Here is an 11,957-nt window from a genome sequence, read left to right as displayed (position 1 = left end):
AAGATTTTATAGGGTTTCCGATGGACACTTGTCTTATTAGGGAGACCACCTCAGGGATGATGTAGATGCCTGATCACTGCGCTGCACACCTGAAGCTGAAGCTGAATAATAATGAATGTCACCTATAATTATATATATATATATATATATATATATATATATATATATATATATATATGTATATATAGTCACAAGAAGCGGAGTACAGCATAAGGAATAGAGACAGTGGAAATGTAATAGCTGTATGCGATGTCAGAGGGATAGTAGATTGGGGGAGGGGGTTATCACTCTGTGAGGGTATAAATGATAAAAGTCTAACTATTACAGTGTTTTGTACACATGAAGCTAATAAATAAATAAGTAAAATTATTTTAAAAATTGGGGAAAAAAAAGGTTGGGTATTCTGGTAGCCAGCCTCTAAGATGGCCCCCAATGATCCCTGTCTCCTAGTACTCACACTCTTGTATAATTGCCCCTACTTGTACCAACGTTGGTCTGGATGATCAATAGAGTACAGTAGAGCAAAAGTAATGGTACCTCACGTCTGTGATTAGATTATAAAAGACACTTTCGGCATTCTGGTTGTTCTCGTACGTTCCCTCTCTCATGGGTGACTCACTTTGGTGGATGATGGGTGTTATGGGTCCTAAGCAGACTTACAGAGAGGTTCTCTTGGTAGGGAACTGGAGCCTCCTGCCAGCAGCCATGTGAAAGCTTTGAAGCAAATCCTCCAACCCAGTTAAGCTTTCAGATGACTGTAGCCCTCGCTGAAATCTTGACTGAAACCTCATGAGAAACCTGGAGCCAGAACCATTCAGCTAAACTCAGATTCTTAATTCTGAGATTCTTGACCTCAGAAACTGTGTGAGATGATAAATGTTTGTTGTATTAAGCACTTAAATTGTGGAATAATTTGTTATACAGCAATTAATAAGTAATAGAGATAATACTCCATTGTTTCTCTTTACTCGGGAGACAGAAAATATATTGCAATAATTCATGAAAATAATCACTAATTTAATACCTTTAGTGGTTTTATTAGTTCTCTGCTAAACTAGCCAATAAATAGGATTTTTTTTTTAACTTTCTATTTATTTTAAGTGTGTTTTTCCAGGACCCATCAGCTCCAAGTCAACTAGTTGTTTCAATCGAGTTGTGGAGGGCACAGCTCACAGTGGCCCATGCGGGGATTGAACCAGCAACCCTGGTGTTACGGGCATCGTGCTCTAACCAACTGAGCTAACCGGCTGCCCAGGAATTTTTTCGACTTATAAAATCCTTTACAAAAACAGAGTAACCTAAGAATGTCTGAATTTTATTGCCACACAGCATTTTGGTTCGTTTTCTGTAAAAATTCAAGTAATTGAATCCTACAACCCCAAATTGACCCTTGTATAGCTTCTCTGATAGTAGGACTTGGACTTTGTAAAATACGTTTCCCAGGCTCCTTTGCCATCTGGCTATTAAGTTCTGCCAATAGGAGGCAATAGAGTGAGATTAGAAGATGGTAGGAAGAGAAAAGAGACATCTTTCCAGATTTTTTTGCAGTTCCTGACTGTGTAGGCCCAATTCCCTGCCGCCAAAGAGGCCCTTCCTCCAAGGAGGTGAACAGTAATCCCATTATCCTTCCTTTTGTTTCCCCAGATGTAGATATAGCTATTGCTTCTGCTGTTGGCTTTGGGTAACACCAGTGCTCCACTCTTGTTTTCTCAGGCCTACACCTCTTAAATAACCAATTCACTACTTAAAATCTCCCATTAAAATACCTAGTGTTTTGTTTGTTTGTTTGTTTCTCTGACTGGACGCTGGCTAATACAATACTACATTCTGCTAGCTGTAACATGTAGGCACGTCCACCTCTTCCCTTATAAAGACATGGAAAGATTAAATCCACTCAAGATAGGGTCCTCTTTACCTGCCTGTTTAATCTCATACACACAATGGGATGGGGGCAATGTCTGGAATGTGGTCTCATCAGCCTGATTGCCTTTGACGCTACTATTTTGCCATGAAGAGAAGCCCTGGACATAGTCTTGAAATAAAATCAGTGACCATTTAAAGCTAGTTTTATTTTTCTGAGAAAAATATAACACAAATATATGCAAGTAAGCCTGATAGCTATTCTTGTCTTAATAGCCCCTGGCCAAATTGCCTTCTCTTATTTTTTTTTAAATTTTGCTTGATATATAAAATGAGACCATTTAAAATATTATATCAAATTAAGTATATGCATTGATGAACAAAAACAGAGTAACCTAAAGATACACGAAGTAGCATTTTTCTCAATTATTACCACATCTTTGGTGTGGGTTTATTAGATTTTTGGTCATAAGTCAAAATTACTTTTAATTTTAAAACATTTTCTGGTTAGTTGACCCAACTAATTCCCTTTTTCCCAGAGCTACTGTGAGCAGTTATCCATAAAAATGTACTTGCTGGAGTTTTTAATTAGCTTTTTAAAAAGGATTATTATTGATGTAAATAAAGTAATTGTAATTCATTTGCTATAGTTCACACTTCAACTCTACATCTGTTCTTAGAAGTTTGAAAAGACTGGTGGGGTTGTATTGACTACTTGCAATCAGAAAATGTTTCAATAACTGTATTTATGATGTCAAAACAGACAGAAGGAAAGCAAAATGCTTGCTGTATCAGTCAAGTTTTTGTTCTCAAGTATGGCAAATAACTGATTTGAGTTATTATCACACAATAGACAAAGTTTTGCTTTTATTTTTCTTTCTTTTAACTGAAATTACAAGTCATACAGAATTCAAAGAGTAATTCTGTACCAATAAAGAAACAAGGAGAAAAGTATTCACTCTGAAAAGCATGAGAAAGCTGGACCAGTTAAATTAGGCTTCACTTAATGATGAATTTGAATTTAAAATCAATGCTGTGAAAGGAGATTCTAGTGAATGCTTAAACCCTAAGAAACCTTTTGTTTTAAACACCTTCCTATGGTTTGGCCCACATGCAGAAGGCAGTTAATCTTCAAATAGGCACACATTCACAAATGAACTGCTCAGTGTTGCAAACAAGTACATTCACAGCCAATCGAATCCTTTCTTCAAATGGGCAGATTTTCACATAGGGACCCCAAGTGACAGGAACACACACATACCTGAAACACCTCTTTGATGTTTTTGAAGGATTATCTTGCAGGGACTTTTCTTCCTGTAATTCATAACACTAAGGATTGGATCGTGTTTACTTCTGCCCTGTGAGATTTTTCCAATAGCTCAGCTGAATTCTTTTTTTCTGATTACTGTTTTAATTGAAAAGAAAATTAGAAAAGTAGGCACATTTTTGTCCTTGGAAAACACTGTTTATTATAATCTTAATTCTTAATAGCAAAAAAAAAAAAATAAATGCATTTAAGTCATCAAAGTCCACACCAGCAAAATTCTCTCCTTAGAGGAGCTGAAAATAAAGTGCAAACTCATAACTGCCCCACTCTCACCTGTCCCGTTTCCATGTTCTGTCAATAAACAAAACAAATTAAAGTCTTTCTCAAAAGTCAGAGGGCATATTGAAGAAAGCCTCAGAGAGCAGAAAAATATACCCCCAAATTCATACTAAGAAAATTCCTAAAAGGAACGATTCCCTGGCATGTGTGTGCACCATTGTTTGCCTATGAGGATTTTTCTTGTCTCTTTTCTATTTAAACATGGAGTGGGCAGAATGTTTTAATCCAAAAATTTTACTTTGTAACATAGAAACAATAATTTGAAGTTTCTAAATAGGTAAGTGTCACCATGGAGACAAAAAGACATCTCTCTGAGATATGCTTCTGCCTGGAGCTTATCACTAAAAAAAGGACTTGGGATTCAAAGTGCATGCAGATCTCAGCATGCACTGTTGAGCTAGCTGAACCTTTGGTCTGTTTCTAACCCTGAAAATGGATTCTTAAATGTCCACATACATTGTTTGTTGATGTATAAGATGGTGTGATCTCTATGGGAAACAATTTGCAAATAACCATTAAAATTACAATTACATATACTCTTTGACCCAGCAGGTCTTCTGGGAATTTATCCTACAGATATACAGACTTGACCCTACTGACATGTATAGCATATACACATATGCTAAACAATGCGTAGATGAACACTATGCAGTCATATTGATATGGGATGATAGGCAAAATACACTGTGAAGCAAAAATGCCAAGTTCAGTAACAAGCAAACTGTATAGCATGCTACTATTTATGCAAAAGAAAGGGATCATATTAATATTTGTTTGTATATGCATAACATATCTTGTATGGATTCACCAGAAAAGTGCTAACATTAGTTGCTTCACAAGGAGTAAAGCTGGGTAAGTGGGGTACAGGGATGAAAGGGAGTTCTTTCATTCTATATTTTTAGTACCTTTTGAATTTTGAACTATGTAAATGTACCATTTGGAAAAAAAATAAATGTAAACAAAACAAAAATGTTATACAGGTGAACAAACTATTCACTGATCCACAGACGTTTTACTGATTCTACTCACATATAGGAATGTCTTATCATCTCTGTCTTTCATCTTGTATAAAATAATTTTCTAACATGGAAAAAGTATGTTCTGAAAAATGTACTAAAATACGAGTAGCAATAGCTAATTGAAGATATGGTATGTGCCAGGCAATATACTCAGCTCTTCACATATATTTTCTCTTTTACTTACCACAGCTACATGAGACTGCTATTATTTCTTATCTTCACTTACAGAGAAGGCCATTGATGTAACTGACACAGCTAGGAACCACACCTGGGTCTTACTGACTCAAAAACTTGTGTGCAATCACTCCGCCATACTGTTGATCTTTTCTTCTTTCAATATACTTAAATCCTTCAAAAACCTTTGGCTGTAATCAGCTTACTAAAATTGGGTAAGTGGGGAAAAAAAATGTATAGGTATTATTTGGCAACTGGTTATCTCACTTGATCAGTAAAAAAAAAAAACACAAAACAAACAAACAAACAACAAAACAAACCAAAATAAACATGGCTTCAGAATAGAGGCCAAATATGATTGGCTGCCTTCTTGCATGCCAATGCAGTGTAATCTTGAAGCCATCTGGTCAAAATCATAAATCATAAAATGTAATTTGTGATTGAATGGGAACGTTCAACAAGAGCAAAATTAACCATCAAAAAAACAAAGCAAAACAGAACAAAAAATAACCCACTCTTCCTTGGTGGCATGGTATCTATCAAAGGCCAGATGTGAAAACATCAGTTAGCTTTGGGCTTTGTGCAAATTTAACATTTCTAAGGTTCACTGGACTTCAGTCTTGCGTAGTTCAAGTTTCATTTAGCCTTGGCAGTCCTCAACCTTGGTCTTCAAAGAATAAAGATATTTGAAAAACATCATAAGCCTTCAAATGTTTTATACCAAACAATGCTGATTACTTAAATATTAACAAATCAGTAACATCTGGGTTATTTACAACTTCACATGCAATTTCAAGGAGAAAAAGAAATGCCTGAAAGAATATATTTAGAGCTTAGTCAAATATAAAATTTGGGAAATATGCTTTTTTTGGGTCGGTTCGTGGAATTCCATCCATCAAAAGATCATCTACATCCATTGTGTAAATCAAGAGACTATTTAAAAGGTTATTTCTTTGCCACATTACAAGAAAAATACTCAATAATATTCATGTAAATAATAACACCATCTTACATTTAAAGGGCTTTGGTATTTACAAAGGGACAAAGTTTTTTTTTTACATTTTATAAAATCAATAACAGTGACTTTTAAAAGAGATGACTGTGATAAACTTTTAAGTATTTAGATGATTATAATATCTTTTACTTTCTAAAACTCCTATCTACTTCTAAAAGAGTTTGAGGTCATTTATAATGAAATACATGTACGTTTCTGTTTGAGTCTAGGCAGGAAAACAGAAACCACTCAAGGTCTTTCACAAAAGGGGATAATAATTCAGAGAATTAAATAGTCACAAACCAAAGATAGAAAAGCTGAGACATAGGACATTGAGGCAACCCAGAGATTAGGCTACCACCACCCCAAAGCAGGACCACTGGAGGAGGTGTACTTACTAAAGTCCAGAAAATGGGCTAGAATGGGGGGGACTCAGCTTCCCACTGAGGTGGGACAGAACGGGCTGCCTGGCAGGAACCCAAACCGAGAATGTGACACAACCACTTCTGCAGATGCTGCATGAGGCAGAGTTGCAAATAATTTACTTTCTCCCTTCCTCCTGTCCTTCAGTCTTCTGCCAGGGCCTCTCATAGGCTGAACCTACCTTAAAGCCAGCGGAAGAAGGAACTGGGAGATGTATAATAGTTACGCTCTGAGAGTAGAGCATCTGAAGAGCAGAGAATGGATTCGAGAATCTAGCCTCTTTGCTATTTAGCATCCATTCTTACCCTTAGATCAACAGAAGAGAAACTTCATGCTCTGCCTAACATGAAGCTACTATCCATCATGCAAACAAAGATACTGACATCCTCTCAGCAAGGGGAGACTGAAGTATTATCAGCCATTGCATCCATCTCAAGGTTCTGCAGGTGACGTGCAATCCTCATTAACGTGGCTCCTGACATTGACCTATGAACTCAATTGTAAAATTAAGCACTACCAATTCTTTCAACATAGTGGGGAAGCGAGAGGGGGAAAATCTGAAAGAAAAAGATCTGGTGTGTATATGTATACATAGATTAAATAGATGATAGGTAAATAGATATTGTGTGTGAGTGTGTGCGTGTGTGTATTTTTGCATACGTGCTACAACTCTTATTTCTCTAACCATTACAAGGTCAAAGTGATATTTATTACTTCCTTCACCTCCCATTCCATAGTCCTCTTGTCCTCACCCAGGGCCTTCATTGTTGGAATTCTTTACCTGATTGGGTGACTACAACCTTTATTCTGAAGGACCTGAGCCCATAATAGTGCAGCTATTATGTGTTGCTTTATGTTAGGATAGAGCTGTCTCCTCCTGAATCAGGCCTTGCTATTGTCCCTCTGGGGCATGCTGGCATCTGACTCTAGTTAGTTATGACTCTGGAAGCAATGACAGAGGAAGGATAAGAAAGACTGGTAACAAGCCATGCAGGATGGCTCTTCCTCTCTCCAGCAAACATGAGGCTACCCTGTCATTGGAAGAGGCTTAAGAGCAAGGTCCTAGGTCTTCTTTAGCCTTTTCTCCACCCCTGAACTGCAGCCATAGATGCTGGCCTTGTTTTATATTTCAGACTGGATAATGTGTGACTCTCACTGTTCTCACAAATGGCCTCCTCTGTCTGCTTTGAATACACATTATCTGTACTCTGGGACTCGCTCACACCAAGTCATTTAACTTTCTTTCCCAGTTGGCCAAATATTTTTTAATCTATGTAAAATATCCTAGAGTTTCAGTTCTTTTTATAATAATGTATAGATGTTATTCTACGAATTTCTAGCTTCTGATATTACAGAGTTGAAGTTAGATGGCAGTTTCTCTATTTACTTCCTTCGTAAGTAAAAAAGAAAAAGAAAAAAAAAAGAAAAAATTTCTTCCTGGAAGCTTTTTTTTTAAAGATTTTATTGGGGAAGGGGAACAGGACATTATTGGGGAACAGTATGTACTTCCAAGAAGTTTTTCCAAGTCAAGTTGTTGTCCTTTCAATCTTAGTTGTGGAGGGCGCAGCTCAGCTCCAGGTCCAGTTGCCATTTTCTAGTTGCAGGGGGCACAGCCCACCATCCCTTGCAGGACTTGAGGAATTGAACTGGCAACCTTGTGGTTGAGAGCCCACTGGCCATTTGGAAATGGGACCGGCAGCCTTCGGAGTTAGAAGAATGGAGCTCTAACCACCTGAGCCACCGGCCGGCCCCTGGAAGCTTTTATTTATCTAAAATACTTAGAGTTTCAAGTTTACCAGAATATGCCTAGGAATGTATCTTTCCTGATTAAGACCATCTGAAATTCGGTGAGTCCTTTCAGTCTGCATGTCCTTCTTCAGCTCAAGGAAATTTTCTTATGCTATGTTTATTGCCCTTTTATCTCCCCATTATTTCTTTCCATGGAATGCCTATTATTCATATGTTGGGTCTTTAGGACCTATCTTTCAAATCTCTTCTCATTTCCCTAATGATTTTGCATCTCTTTGTATTTTTGTTCTATGCTTTGAGATCTCTTTCACTTGATCTTCAGGCCTGTAATTTGTCAACTTTAAACATCTTCTCTTGTATTAATATGCTAAATTCCTAGTCCATTTGTGCTGTTCATGAAACTCTTTGAGTTCTTATTATACTTTTAATTCTCTTCCAGCAGCTCTCTTTCAATAAGGAATCTTTCTGAGGATTCTGTTTATTCATCCTCTCCCTGCTGGCTGGACCTAGATAGATTGATCTTCATGTTGGGCTGTACCTTTCTTTGACAACCACACTTCCCACAGGAACGATGGATTTTAGATGCCAGTATTGGTGTCCTCTAGTGCAGGTCCTTAGGTTATCATCTGACTCAGAAAGGAGAAGGACCAGCAGCCACCCCCTCTCAACCACGAGTTGTGTTCATAATTGGCCCCACTTCTTCACTCCTTCCCATATCCATGCCCTTGTAACTTTGTAGTACCTTCCCATTCTGGATGGGATTTTCTGCCTCAGGACTCTATACTGGTCTTAGCCATGTGACTTGATTTGACCAATGAGATGTTTTCAAGTAGAGACTTGAAAAAGCGCATGCCCATTGCCACTTGGTGTCTGGTTCCTTTTCCATGGGAACATCTCTAAGGTAACCTGTGGTAGGATGAGACGTGTGGAGCAGAGGTGTGTCTGAAAACATAGGCTAATATATATAATGCTATCAAGGACATCTTCAATTTGTAAAAATTAAAATAACACAAATAGTTATTATGTCTCCAGGCTTCCCAGGCATTTTTGTGGAACAAAAGCCGAAGTCCTTATAATGATAGACAAGGGCAGGCCCTATATGAGCTCCTGTTCTCTCTGATCTCTGATTTTCCTTCTTGCTTATTCTGCTCCAGGTATACTAGCCTCCTTGCTCTTCTTTGTCCAATACAGGCGTTCTCCTACCTCAGGACCTTTGCACGTGTCTGGAATGCCCTTTACCTTTTACCCAGGTATCCAAATGCATGGCTTACTCCCTCAATTCCATCACGTCTCCTCAAAGATCACCTTCCTTTATCACCCTGTTCATTTCCTTTCAAAACTCTTTTATCTTTTTTTTCTGTTTTATTATTTTCTACAGCACTTACCGTAATCTAACATAGTCTATATTTTACTTATTGTTTGTTTTCTTTCTTCCTCACTAGATTGTAAATTCTATGAGGGCAGGGATTTTTAATCTGTTTTGGTCACTGCTGTATCTCACATACCTACCTAGACAGTACTTAGTAAATACTCATTAAATTGAATAAAACAATCAATATTTGAAACATTGTCTTTGGCATGGAGCCAAATGCTTATTTTTATTTTAACAGAACAAGATTTCTGTTAATCTAAAATTTGTATCACGTCTTTAGTTTCAAGCAAAGTCTAATGGTGATTGAAAGGAGATGGTAGTTTTAGATACAACTTACTTAATCTATTAATGGCCTATTAATATAGGGCCTAATAATTCCCCTGTTATATACAGGATTTGTAAGATCTTTTCATTCATAGAGGATTCTAATAATGGTAGATAGTGAATTTTTAATAAATTTGAATATCCAAATAATTTTTTATGTGAAACAAGGGACTAATTACATCTCAAGAAAAGCCTTAAAATTTTTTAAACATTCTCAATGGATTTCTCATCAAGTTAAAACAGAATATAGTTTTGGCCATTAGTATTATGTGACATGAGGTATTCTGAAACTTTGCTTAAATAACTTCATAATGTATTTCAAATAGTGAATTAATTCAACTCTCTCATGTCACAAATTGTTTATGTATATAAACATTTTTACAATTAACAGTGAGAAATGCTGATAATAGAATGTAAAATACACAAAAATAAATCAGACAAGAATCCCCTTTTTCCATTTCATTCTGCATGTCATTAAGTATTCTTCATAAACATGGTTATAAATGCAACACACCAATCTATAGGGGTCCTCTATAATTTATTTATCTATTCCCTTGTTATATATAGGATTTGTAAACTCTTTTCTGTTTTCTCTATTGTAAATAAGGCTTTGATGATCATCCTTGTACATAATACTCTGAATGTATTGCTGATATATATATTTTGGGTAGAGTCCTGACACACAACTAACAAATCAAAGGATACAAACATTTAAGAATTTCTTGCTACTAATCATCACATATTTTCCAGCAATATTACATCACTTTGTCAGCAGTGTACTAGTGCATCTCATCCCGCTTAAACCACCACTGAAATTTTTTTATTATGGTAAAATATACATAACATAAAATTTACCGTTTTAATAAATTTTAAGTGTACAACCATCCCACCATTCATTTTCAAAACTTTTTCATTTGCCGAGTGAAACTCTATACCCATTAAACACTGTTGTATCATGGGTCAGAATGTCCTTCCTTTTTAAAGCCGAATAACATTCCATTACAGGGAGATATAATATTTTATCATCCATTAATCTGTCATTGGACACTTGGGTTGCTTCCACCTTTTGGCTAGCTGGATTATAAATTTTAAAAAGACTCTTCTAGGTAAGATGGCCTTGCCGAGTAGCAACGCAAAGCGATTACTAGTACTGAGTCTCTGGGCCGATTTCAGTTTGGGTCTCAGCAGCAGCAGTGATCACTGAGCAAAGAGTGCCTAGGATAGTTGGCCAAGTTGCCGAATATCAAAATCTTCAGCGGCAGTGATACAGGAGAGTTAGCATGTCCCTGGTGGAATAAAGAAAAGACAGCCATATCCTAAAACTCCATGTCTTGAAATCACTCCTTTGCTCCAGGACATAATGTAACAAGGCCTTGAGGTTAATCATAAAATTCATTTTGGCCTGACAAATGGAGCAGATTTGATAGATAAGAGTGGGTTACTTTGCTAATTCCTTTAGGATGGGCAAGCAGAACAAACCTGGTAGACGAATTTCATTAGAAGGCGCCAGTTCCCTTCTTCAAACAGTTCCCTTCCCCCAAAGAGGCTAAGGGAAGGTATAAAAGTAGGAGCTTTTGCCTCAGTCATGGGGCACCCCCTGTTCGGGACCCCCTCCTGCTCAGGAGCTGCGACCTATTCTCCTGCCTCTAATAAACTATCCTCTTTTAAAAACTTTTTGCCTCTCCCTGGTCCGTGTTTCCGTTCTTTGGCTTCATGAGACACGATCCCGGACCACACTCAGAAACTGCCCGCAGATCCAACATCACCTACATCAACCTCCATTGCAGACCAGTTGAATGTGGACTTGCCCTTGACTCACAACGAATGGAAAAAGGCCAGTGAAATGGAACCCATGGTGCTGGTGGGAGACGTGAGGATTGGGTCACCCATCCTAGTGGATGACATGGCTGACTCTTGTGGCACAATCTGCCCTGCAGATGACAAACCTCCCTCAGCGGGAGCCAACAGAGTTTATGCCATCTTGACTCACGCAATCTTTTCTGGCCCAGCCATTTTTGGCATTGACAACGCATGCTTTGAAGCGATAGTAGTCACCAATATCATATCTCAGGAGGATAAGATGAAGTGTGCTCCAAAACACAGGTGAGCAACATCTCCATCATTCTTGCAGAAGCCATCGGGGAACTCACAATGGGGAATCTGTTTCCTACCTTTTCACTGTGTCCCTTTATAATAGAATAACATCTGAGGCTTTTGAAAAATAAAGTGCCCCACTCAATAAATACATACATACATATAAAAAAAGACTTTCCCTATGTATTTTTAATTATATTTGTTTGATTTATTGCAACGCTGAACACACACAAACATACACACATACACACACTCATATTTTTCCCTCTTGATTAGTTATTTGTAATTTTGCTTATGTTTAATCTTTGGACAAAAGTTTTATTGACTTTAATAAGTATTATA

The 11,957-nt window shown here is 37.3% G+C and overlaps 1 pseudogene; it reads left to right on the top strand.

Moving 5' to 3' along the window:
• The first annotated feature begins 11,373 nt into the window (after nucleotides 1–11,373).
• On the top strand, nucleotides 11,374–11,746 carry LOC109446894 (ribose-phosphate pyrophosphokinase 1 pseudogene; annotated as a pseudogene).
• The last annotated feature ends 211 nt before the right edge of the window (nucleotides 11,747–11,957 follow it).

The sequence above is a fragment of the Rhinolophus sinicus genome, chromosome 15 (genome assembly GCF_057876585.1).
Source record: "Rhinolophus sinicus isolate RSI-liver-muscle chromosome 15, RSI-T2T, whole genome shotgun sequence".
Taxonomy (NCBI): Eukaryota; Metazoa; Chordata; class Mammalia; order Chiroptera; family Rhinolophidae; genus Rhinolophus; species Rhinolophus sinicus.
This window is presented reverse-complemented; position numbering and strand designations above follow the sequence as displayed.